Source organism: Muscardinus avellanarius (genome assembly GCF_963383645.1).
Source record: "Muscardinus avellanarius genome assembly, chromosome: 17".
NCBI lineage: Eukaryota > Metazoa > Chordata > Mammalia > Rodentia > Gliridae > Muscardinus > Muscardinus avellanarius.
The window spans coordinates 18,169,338-18,180,020 of record NC_137803.1 but is presented as its reverse complement, the minus strand read 5'-3'; the positions used below and the strand labels follow the sequence as shown (position 1 = coordinate 18,180,020).

The window sequence follows — 10,683 nt, the reverse complement described above, 5'->3', positions numbered from 1 at the left end:
CATCCTTGGGCTTGCTTGCCTGAAACCGCTGTGCAGAGATGCCGCTGACCTTGTTAGCAACTGGCCCGGTGTCCGCACCGGAGGCCCTTTCACATCCTTCCTGGCTTATAGATTGAAATTCGGATGTGCGCTGGTTCTCCCCGCTGCTCCGAGTCATGTGACCAAGCCTTAAACCCCGGTCCTTGGAGGACAATCAGAATAACACCTTTAATGTCTGCCCCTTGTTTTATGGCCACTCGATCTTGTGCCCTTTGGAGTTCAAAGGTCACATCAGGCAGCAGGCTGGGAGGTTTTTGATGTAACCTCTGAACCCCAGAAAACAAAAGAAGGCAGGCCCGCCGAGACAATCCATCTAAAAACGGCCCTCTAAAGAATGCGACTCAATCAGCCCAGCGCATGCAAATCACCTTTCATTTTTACGGAACGCCTTGCTCAAGCCAAGCCTCCAGCCAGAGGAAGGAACACAAACCCCCGGACATAAATCAAAGCTGGAGAAAGCAGAGAAATGAGTTTACAACCGGCGAAGAATAGGATTTGCAAGAAGTGATTTATAAATTGGGCTCCCTCCGCTCCTCCTCCCCATCTAACACTCAAGCACACACGCCGCGGCCAGAAAATCATGGCGTTCCCAAGGCTAAGCCAGCTGTGGATGGTGCTGGAGGCTCATCAGAGACCAAGAGCTTTCTCCTGGGCCACCAGACCCGCCGTCAGTGGCAAGCTGGAGAGTCAGAAGCACCAGGGCTTGTCATATAGATGAAAGGACCTCCCGCCAAGAAAGTCACATTGTATGGGAGAGATATAGACCCCAAGGCAAAGGTCAAGCTAACGTCTGAACTGATGACAAGTACTATTCAAATACAGCTGAGCCAGGCACAGTGATTCACACCTGTACTCTCGGTGCTTAGGAGGCTGAGAGAGGAGGAGTGAAGGTTTGAGGCCAGTCCTCAGCAACTTAGCGAGACCCTGGTTGGTTTTTGTTTTTTGTTTTTTTGTTTTGGTACTGAGGATTGAATTCAGAGTCACTCTACTTCCGAGCTACTAACTCCCCAGCTCTTTTTATGTTGCTGAGGCTGTCCTCGAACCTGTGATCCTCCTGTCTCAGCCTCCCAAGGACTGGGATTACAGGCGTGCACCATCACACCTGGCTCCCCGTTTCAAATAATAATTTTTAAAAAGGGCCAGGCGTGAGAGCACACGCTTGTAATTCCAGCGTTTGGGAGGCTGATACAGGAGGATCTCGGTTTGTGGACAGCCTCGGCTACTACTTAGGCCCTTTGCACATAGGTGAAATCCTGTTTCAAAATAAAGAATAAAAAATAGGGCTGGGAGGCGTAGCTTGTTGGTAGAATGTCTCTAGGTTCCACCCCCAGTACGGCAAAATGAATAAATAAATTAATTAATTAATTAATTACAAAAAATAAAAAGATCTCAAATGTAGCTTGGAGGTAAAATGTCTTTGAGTTCAATCCCCAGTGCAAAAACAAAACAAAAACAACAACAACAACAAAAAAGATCTGAGCAGGATGAGCCCCTATTTTTCATAACTACTGAAATTTGTTCTTCTGGCTTTTTCTCTTAAAAGTACTTAAGTAAGCCGGGCGTGGTGACACATCCTTGTAATCCCCGCGCTTGGGAGGCTGAGACAGGAGGATCGCACGGGTTCGAAGTCAGCCTCAGCTACTTAGTGAGGCTCTCAGCAACTTAGTGAGACCCTGTTTCCAAATAAAGTATAAAATAGGTCTGGGAGTATAGCCCAAGGTAGAAAGCCCCTGGGTTCCACCCCCAGTACCAAAAAAAAAAAAAAAAAAGTACTTAAATAGATCCGGGCGTCGTGGCACATACCTGTAATCCCAGTATTTGGAAGGCTGAGACAGGAGTGTCTCAGGTGGGTGGCCGGTCTCAGCAACCTCATGAGGTACTCTGCAACTTGGTGAGACCCTGTTTTCAAGTAAAAAATAAGCCGGGTGTGGTGGCGCACGCTTGTAATCCCAGCATTTGGGAGGCTGAGACAGGAGGATGGCGGTTCGCGAACAACCTCAGCTACTTAGTGAGGTCGTTTGCGACTCAGTGAGACCCTGTTTCAAAATAAAGAATAATAAAAAAAAATCGGGCTTGGGGTGTAGCTCGGAGATAGAAGGCCCCTGCGTTCCATTCCCAGTACAAAAAAATAAATAAAAATAAAATAAAATAAAATTGGGCCTCGGCCACTTAGTGCAGCTCCGAGATAGAATGCTTCTGGGTTCAATCCCCAGCATCATACACAAGATTAATACTAATAATTAAGTGCTTAGATAAGATACTGATGCTGGAAAATAGAACTTGAGGACTTCACCCAACATCTGCAGGAGTGATAGTTCTGGTCAGGAACCAGAAGCCTTTTTTTTTTTTTTTTTTTTTTTTTTTTTTTTTGGTGGTACTGGGGTTCCTGGAAGCCCTCTACCTCCGGGCTACACTCCCAGACCTATTTTTACATTTTTTTATTTTGAAAACAGGGTCTCCTAAGCCAGGGCGCGCGGCTGGCTTCGAACCTGTGCGATCCTCCTGTCTCTGCCTCCCAAGCGCGGGGATTACAAGCGTGCGCCACCACGCCCGGCTCCAGAAGCCTTTTAAATGGAGAGTGGGTTTGCAAATGAAAAATGTGCTCTCTAGTGGAAACCGAGCACGAGCACGGCGCAGGCGCATCTACAGCTCATCACAGGCAGGACGCGGGACGCGGCTCTCCTGAGCCGCCTCAGTCAGCCCCCCCTTTCCTCTAACTTGCACCAGAGGTCAGTGTTACTGGGAGCCAGTGAATGTATTCTTTGGTTCTGGGTTTTTTTGCTTTGCCGAGGGTCTCATTAAGTTGTTGAGACTGGCCTTGAACCTATGATCCTCCTGCCTTAGCCTCCCGATTTCTGGGATTACAGGTATGTAGTGTAATTTTTAACTCTGCATAAAAATATGGCCTGCAGAGGGATCACAGGTTAGCAGCCAGCCTCGGCCACTTAGTGAGACCTTGTTTCAAAATAAAATAATAAGCCAGGCGTGGTGGTGCATGCTTGTAATCCCAGTACTTGGGCGGCTGAGACAGGAGGATCTCAGGTTCAAAGCCAGCCTCCACAACTTAGACCCTGTTTCCAAAAAAATAAAATAAAATCAGGCTGGGGGTATATAACTCAGAGGTAGTACAATGCCTGTGAGTTCAATTCCCCAATACCAAATAAATAAATAAATACATAAATAAAATTTAAAAATAAAATAGAGACATAACTCAGAGATAAAATGCCCCTGGGTTCCATCCCCAGTACCACCACAAAAAAATTAAAAAAGACTATGTCCTGAATAGTAAAGCCCCAGTGAAATTTCAGTTGAAAGTAGAATCCTAGAAAGAATTCTAGACATAAAGACTCCTGGCCTGCAGCAGAAGCCCCACCCTGTGACCTTGGACAAGTCACTTCACCTCCCTGAACTTCCAGGTCCTCATCTGTAAATGTGGGTTGTATGGGCTCTCTGGGGTCCTGCTCTGCGCAGCCTCTGTCTGGGTGCTGGCACTAGCTCTATCCTATCAGAGGTAAAACCACATGACCTCTCTGTTTCTTGGGAGATCGTATTTAGGCACAAGGCAGTGATCTAAATAAATCCTCTCTCCCCGTTCTTTAACACAGAGACTCTACACCCATTTTGTTCTTGGGATAAAAACAATGCCCTAGAAGGGGCTCCATTTTCCACGTGATACCTGAGCAGCAAACACTATTTTGGAAAATGCTGCAAAATTATCTTTGCTATTTTGGAAGCTCAGACGAATGCTGAGCTTTGTGTCAATGCTGATCAAAAATAAGAGGAGCCCAAGCCTCCATCTTCCCTGTGGGTTTCTGCCAGGGGGAGCGTGCAGGACAGCTGGGACCGGAGGGCCAGGGGATTGTCCTGTCTAATCACCGCCTCTCTGGATGTTCCAGATGCTCAGAAGGGCAAGAACCCCCCATGGCCGCAGGGCCAGTGAGGAGCAGTCAAGACTAAGGCCCAGCTCCTCTTTTCCCAGCCCGTAACAATGGCTACTCTACAGCGTTACCATAAAACTCACTATTTACTCCCTTCCTCCCTTTCCTGGAAGCCCTTCCTGCACAGTCAGGTCTGCTAGGTCCGCATTTCTGCTTAAGAGACCTCACACAGAGTGGAGAAACAGGCTTTCAGGGCGCAGGCCTACATGTGCATCCTGGAACCCAGTCTCCAGCCCTCTACATGTCAGCTGTGAGATCTGAGCAAGGCACCGAACCCTTCAGGAGTCCAGGGCATCTGCTCCGAGATGTGCCATCTACCCACCGCATACTCCAGCATCCATGACCGGGACCTGAAAAAGAGGCCTTCGCAGACTGCATTAACCATCTTGCGACGAAAGCATCCTGCTTTATCCAGAAGAGCCCTGAACCCAATGACATGCATCCTTATAATGAATAAAAGAGGAGACGCCTCCGGCAGTGAGAAGATAGCGTAGAGGAGGAGGCAGGGATTGAAGCGATGGAGATGGAAGGAACCTGGAGCCACTGGAAGCTGGAGGAGACCCAGAAGGACCCTTCCCTGGGTGTGGGAGGAAGCCTGCTGCCAGACACCTCGACTTTACACTTCCGACCTTCAGAACGTGAGAGAATGAATATCCTTTGTTTGTTTGCTTGTTTTTTTGTTTTTTTAAATAATCCTGGGGATAGAACCCAGGGGCATTCTACCTCTGAGCTACACCCCAGCCCTATTTTTTTATTCTTTATTTGGAAACAAGGTCTCACTGAGCTGCAAAGGGCCTCACTAAGTAGCTGAGGCTGTCTGCGAACCACATTCCTCCTGTCTCAGCCTCCCGAATACTGGGATCACAAGTGTGCGCCGCCACGCCCGCCTTTTTGCTTTTTATTTTGAAACAGGATTTCGCAAAGTTGCTGAGGCTGGCCTCAAACCTGTGATCCTCCTGGCTCACCCTCCCAAGTACCGAGGTTACAGGCATACGCCGCTATGCCTGGCTGTTTCTGAGGTTTATTGATTTGATCTGATTTAATTTTTGGTACTAGGGATTGAACCCGGGGGTGTTCTTCCTCCAAGATGCGCCCCCAGCCCTTTATGTCTTACATCTTGAAGCTGCATCTCGCTAGGTTGCTGAAGGTCTGTCTTAGTCACTGAGGCTTTCTTGAACCTGCGATCCTCCCAAGTACCGCGATCATAGGCAGGTACCACTGTATCCAACCATCTGTCTTAAGCCACTTAGTTTGAGGCTTTTCATCACGGTGGCCCCTGGGGACTAGGAATGGGAAGTGGGTTCTCCTTCAGGATGGTCCTGAAGTGGGGGAGGCCTGGTTCCACATGCAGCTGACCCCTGGAGAGCTGCCACAGCAATCCCGTTAGTCCGGAGGAGCTGAGTGTTTGGGCTTCTGGGGCCAAGGAAACAGTTCTGTGGAACCCAGATCTCCACAGTCCTGGGTGTGCGGCTGAGGGCGGGAAGGCCACCTGCTAAGTTAGCACCAGCCCCTGCTGAGCCCAAGCCGTCTCCCTCCTGCTCAGGACCCTGATAAAGCTTCCGAGCATGAAGGGCCTTGGCCTGGACAATTGAGCCAATGCATATTCTAGTCTGAGTCCAAAATCGAGATTTATACATTTGCCAAGTCGGGGATGTGTTGGAGATTCCTTACTTTAGCAAAGATTTTCTAAGAATGTTAGAAATATGAAAATATTTGAAGATCCCTTGCAGCTGATAAAAGACAAGTAGAATTGTTTTCCTTTTTCTGATTCTGGAGGTTGAACTCATAGGCATTCTACCTCCAAGCTACAACCCCAGGCCTACTTTATTTTTTTATTTTGAAACAAGGTCTCACTAAATTGCTGAGATTGGTCTTAAACCTGTCATCCTGTCTCAGCCTTCCAAATACCAGGATTACAGGCATAACTAGTTAAGGCAAGGAGACCTTTTATTTATTTATTTAGTGGGTCTGGGGCATTCGACCTCTGAGCTACAGCCCCAGCCCTATTTTTTATTCTTTATTTTGAAACCAGGTCTCACTGAGTTGCAGAGGGCCTCACTAAGTAGCTGAGGCTGTCCGCGAACCGCGATCCTCCGGTCTCAGCCTCCCGAATGCTGGGATTACAAGCGTGCGCCACCACGCCTGGCCTACCTTTTTTTTTTTTTTTTTTAATAGAAGCTTATGCTGATATTTTTGATGAAATGAAATCATCATAATACAAAATTCTCTGAGACACTGTTCCTTCCCATGTACCATTGCTCCTAGGCACCAAAAAATCCATCCAGTCCCCTATACCACAAGTTAAAAAAAAAAATAAGAAAATAAAAATCTTTGTAAATGTGTCCTTAGGGGGATATGACGTCCCGCTCTCCTCCACTTTCAAAATGAAGCCTCCTTTCTGCCATCCTCCAACTCTCCCCTCCCCCAAGACGCAGGTGCACGCGCGTGCGCGCGCACACACACACACACGCACGCACGCACAAAGACCCACGCGCGCATACACACAAACAATGAACCAAGAAAGGAAGGAAAGATCCGTAATGAGAGAACCCACTAATGGATTGGCTTAAGTATAGAACAACAGCCCATCACGGTTCTAGAAAATAATCAATCAAGCACTTAATTTTAAACATAAAAGTAAGCTGCCAGGAGACTGTTAATAGATAACCAACTAAATTAACAGTGGTAGGTGGGATTTGAAACCAGGTCAGATTTTCCAGCAGGCTCTGAGCCCCGTGCATATAAAAGGCCTCTCCAGCCTGCCACTTGAGTTCACACTGTTGCAAAGTGGGAAATCTCCTTTTAGCCAATATCCCTTCTCAGCGGGTTCATCACTTCAGGGAATTGTCCTTTGTGCGTCTTCCATCAATTTTATAACACCGCTACTGTAAAATATTGATGGGCAGCTTGGCCTTGGCCCAGGCCCACTGCGGGTGAGCAGGGCATGAAAAGCTTCAGGAGGGCAGAATCAGGGAGGAACACAGTCCCCGCTGACCTTGCGCCGTAAGGGGACAGCTGCCTACGGGCCGCGGGTACCTGGGCTCAAGCCTGCCCGGCTCTGAGGGACGGCTCTGCCCTCTAGAAGCCGGCTCAGAGTTGTGCGGGGATAGAAGGACCCTGGGGACACACGCAGGCAAAGAGTGGGGACCTGCAGCCCAGGAAGGAGTAGGTAAAACCCGCACGTAACCCCCTCAAATCGATCCAACTTGAAACTCAACTTTCTCCCAACATTCAACATCTTTGATGAATTTAAAGATCAACCAGCTTTAGAGTCTGTTTTTGTTCTCTGCCCAGAAATCTAGCAACATAAGTGACGAAAAATAAAAGCAGTAGAGAACTTAAAGATAGGACAAGAAGCTGGGCGTGGTGGCGCCCACTGATAATCCCAGTACTTGGGAGGCTGACACTGGAGGATCGCGGTTCGCAGGCAGCCTCAGCTACTTAGTGAGGCCCTCTGCAACTCAGTGAGACCGTTTCAAAATTACAGAATGAAAAATAGGGCAGGGGGTGTAGCTTGGAGGTCGAATGACCCTGGGTTCCATCCCCAGACCCCTCCACACACACCAAAAAAAGAATAAGACAAGACCCGGATGGGGTAGTGCACGCTTATAATCCCAGTACTTGGGAGGCTGAGACACGATTGAAGATTCAAAGCCAGTCTCACCAACTTAGTGAGCCCTTCTGCAATTTAGCAAGATCCTGTTTCACAATAAAAAACAAAATGGGGCTGTGGGTTTAACTTGGAGGTAGAATGCCCCTGAGTTCCATCCCCAGCGCCACAAAACAAGGCAATAGAATTGATCCTTAATTGTCTATATTCATTCTTCCATCATGTTTTTTGCATAACATAAAACAAAAACACTGTAGAATTTTACACCCCAGAATTAAGTCACCACTGAGAGCAATATAGCAATAGACTGCTATCCAAATTGATAACAGACCTGACCCGGCTGCGGGCAGAGGCGACACAAGGGAAGTCGTGGTCGCCCGAGTGGGACCCTCCCAGCCGCCCAGGGCCTCCCGCACCATGCCGTCGGAGAAGACGTTCAGGCAGCACCGCCGCTTCGAGCAAAGAGTCAAGACGTGCGGCTCCTCCGAGAGCAGCATCCCACCAAGATCCAGGTTATAACAGAGCGCTACAAGGGCCAGAAGCAGCTGCCGGGCCTGGACAAAACCAAGTTCCTGGTGCCTGACCACAGCAACAGGAGCGAGCTCATCGAGTTAACTGGACGGCGCTTGCAGCTCCACGCCAACCAGGCCTTCTTCCTCCTGGCGAATGGGCACCGCGTGGCGAGTGCGTCCACACCCATCCCGGAGGTGTCCGAGGGCGAGAAGGACGAAGACGGCTCCCTGTACCTGGTGTACGCCTCCCAGGAGACCTTCGGCAGGGAGCGCTCGGCCTGAGCATGGACGCCCGTGCAGCTCGAGTTTTTTAAGCCCTCACCGAGGAGAAAAAGGGACGTCACCGCCCGGACCGACGGTTCCTCCTGTCGGGCCCCCAGAGCAGCCGTGACCCAGCAGCCCTCGGAGGCGTTTCGTATCACAGACCCCGAGCTCCACGCGAGCCTGCAGTTTTGGAAAAGCTCTATAGTATTTAACCTCGGCGTCTTGTCTTCACGTTTTAGAAGTTTAACAATAAAGTCCTTTGCATCCTAAGTTGCCAATAAAAAAAAAACACCAAAAAAAAAAAACCAAATTGATAACAGTTTAATAATAATTACCGTTTATTGGACCCTTAACATATGCACAGCCTTCAGGTACTAAATGCATTATACATGTGATCTCTCCTGACCCTTTCTTTTTATCCTGCAAGAATATCTTTTGATCCAGAAAATTTACTTACAGAAATTATTCCTCTGGAAATGACTGAGTATATGTCCAAAGGGCATGTCTACAGAGTGCTTATCAAATTATTGTTTAATAAGAAGCAATAAATGAAAAATTTAAAAAATTCCAGTAATTGAGAGGTGGTTTTGTGGGTTATAATATACCCACACAGTGCAGTCCTTTAAAAACTCTGTAGTAGCCGGCCGTGGTGGCGCACGCTTGTAATCCCCGCGCTTGGGAGGCGGAGACAGGAGGATCGCGCAGGTTCGAAGCCAGCCGTGTGCGCTGGCTTAGGAGACCCTGTTTCCAAAAATAAAATAGGTCTGGGAGTGTATCCCAGAGGTAGAAGGGCTTCCAGGAACCCCAGTACCACCAAAAACAAAAACAAAAAAAACCTCTGTAGTAAAATATGTAATGACAAGCTGGGGATGGTGGTACTCACTTGTAATCCCAGTGCTTGGGAGGCTGAGGTAGGAGAGCAGGTTCAAGGCCAGCCTCAGCTACTTAGTGAGGCTCTATGAAACTCAGTGAGACCCTGTTTCAAAATAAAGAATAAAAAAATAGGGTTGGGGATGTACCTTGGAGGTAGAATACTCCTGGGTTCCATTCCAGAGTTCCCACAAAATCAAAAAGAAAGAAAGAAAGAAGGAAGGAAAGAAAGAAACGAGCCAGCCAGGTGTGGTGGCTCATGCTTGTAATCATAGTACTTGGGAGGCAGAGATAGGAGGATCATAGGTTCGAGGACAGCCTCAGCTACTTAGGCCCTATGCAACTTAATGAGACCCTGTTTACAAATAAAAATAAAATAGGGCTGGAGATGTAGCTCAGAAATAAATGAATGAGTGAAATATAAATAAATAATATGTAATGACAAAATGCATCCATTAGATATTAAGTAACCAATACGGATTAGAGAAAGGACAATACAAGTTGTCTTGCAAAAGATTAAAATAAGCTGGGCGTGGTGGCGCACGCTTGTAATCCCCGCGCTTGGGAGGCGGAGACAGGAGGATCGCGCAGGTTCGAAGCCCCTCGCTGGCTTAGGAGACCCTGTTTCCAAATAAAAATGTAAAAATAGGTCTGGGAGTATAGCCCGGAGGTAGAAGGGCTTCCATCCCCAGTACCACCAAAAACAAACAAAAGATTAAAATATACGTGCATTTGATAATTAGATTCATCAAGCCTCATAAGATCATGGGTGACTTTCTCCTCTTTATCTACCCTACCTACTCTACTTGAAACAGGGTCTTACTAAGTTGCTGAGGCTGGCCTCAAACCTGTGGTCCTCCTGCCCCAGCCTCCCAAGTACTGGATTACAGGTGTGCTCCACCATGCCCAGCTAGAGGCCCATTTTGAGGGGTGCAACTCTACCTCTGAGAGTACTCTGCCTTGTCCCTCTGTTGGCTCTACCCCTGCCTAGTGCTTGGCTTCTCTAGGACTCTGCTTAGGACCAAGAAAGAATGGGGTGGTGGAACATTCCAGAACACACGGCTATCAAGGTCTCCCGCAGTGCGCCAGGCTGGCTAGTGCAGACTCCTGAAGCCAGTAGTTGATATCTCTTCCCAACCCTACAATGGCTGTCACGCAGGTCGCTGGGAAGCGGCTGTGGCCAGGAGTATTCATTCACCTAATGCAAATCAGCGAACACAGCAAATCGAGGTTCTTGTTTCTCCTAGAGAGTTGGTAAGCAGTTGCCAGCACCCCACTGGATAAGTCTCAGAAAGAAAAATCCATATATTGAAATGAAGGTCAACCACTCCGGACCCCTGCTTTAAGTAGGATTGCGCGCACGATGCAGGTTGTGAGGGTAAAAATGATAGTATATTACTCAGAAAACTATCTTCCTCTTCAGCATCAAAGAAAGACCATCAAATCCACC

At 48.0% G+C, this 10,683-nt stretch overlaps 1 pseudogene across 1 annotated transcript; it reads left to right on the top strand.

Moving 5' to 3' along the window:
• Positions 1 to 8,004: 8,004 nt before the first annotated feature.
• Positions 8,005 to 8,461, top strand: LOC308276006 (microtubule-associated protein 1 light chain 3 beta-like; annotated as a pseudogene). Its single transcript has one exon. The product of its transcript is annotated as a microtubule-associated protein 1 light chain 3 beta-like (transcript).
• The last annotated feature ends 2,222 nt before the right edge of the window (positions 8,462 to 10,683 follow it).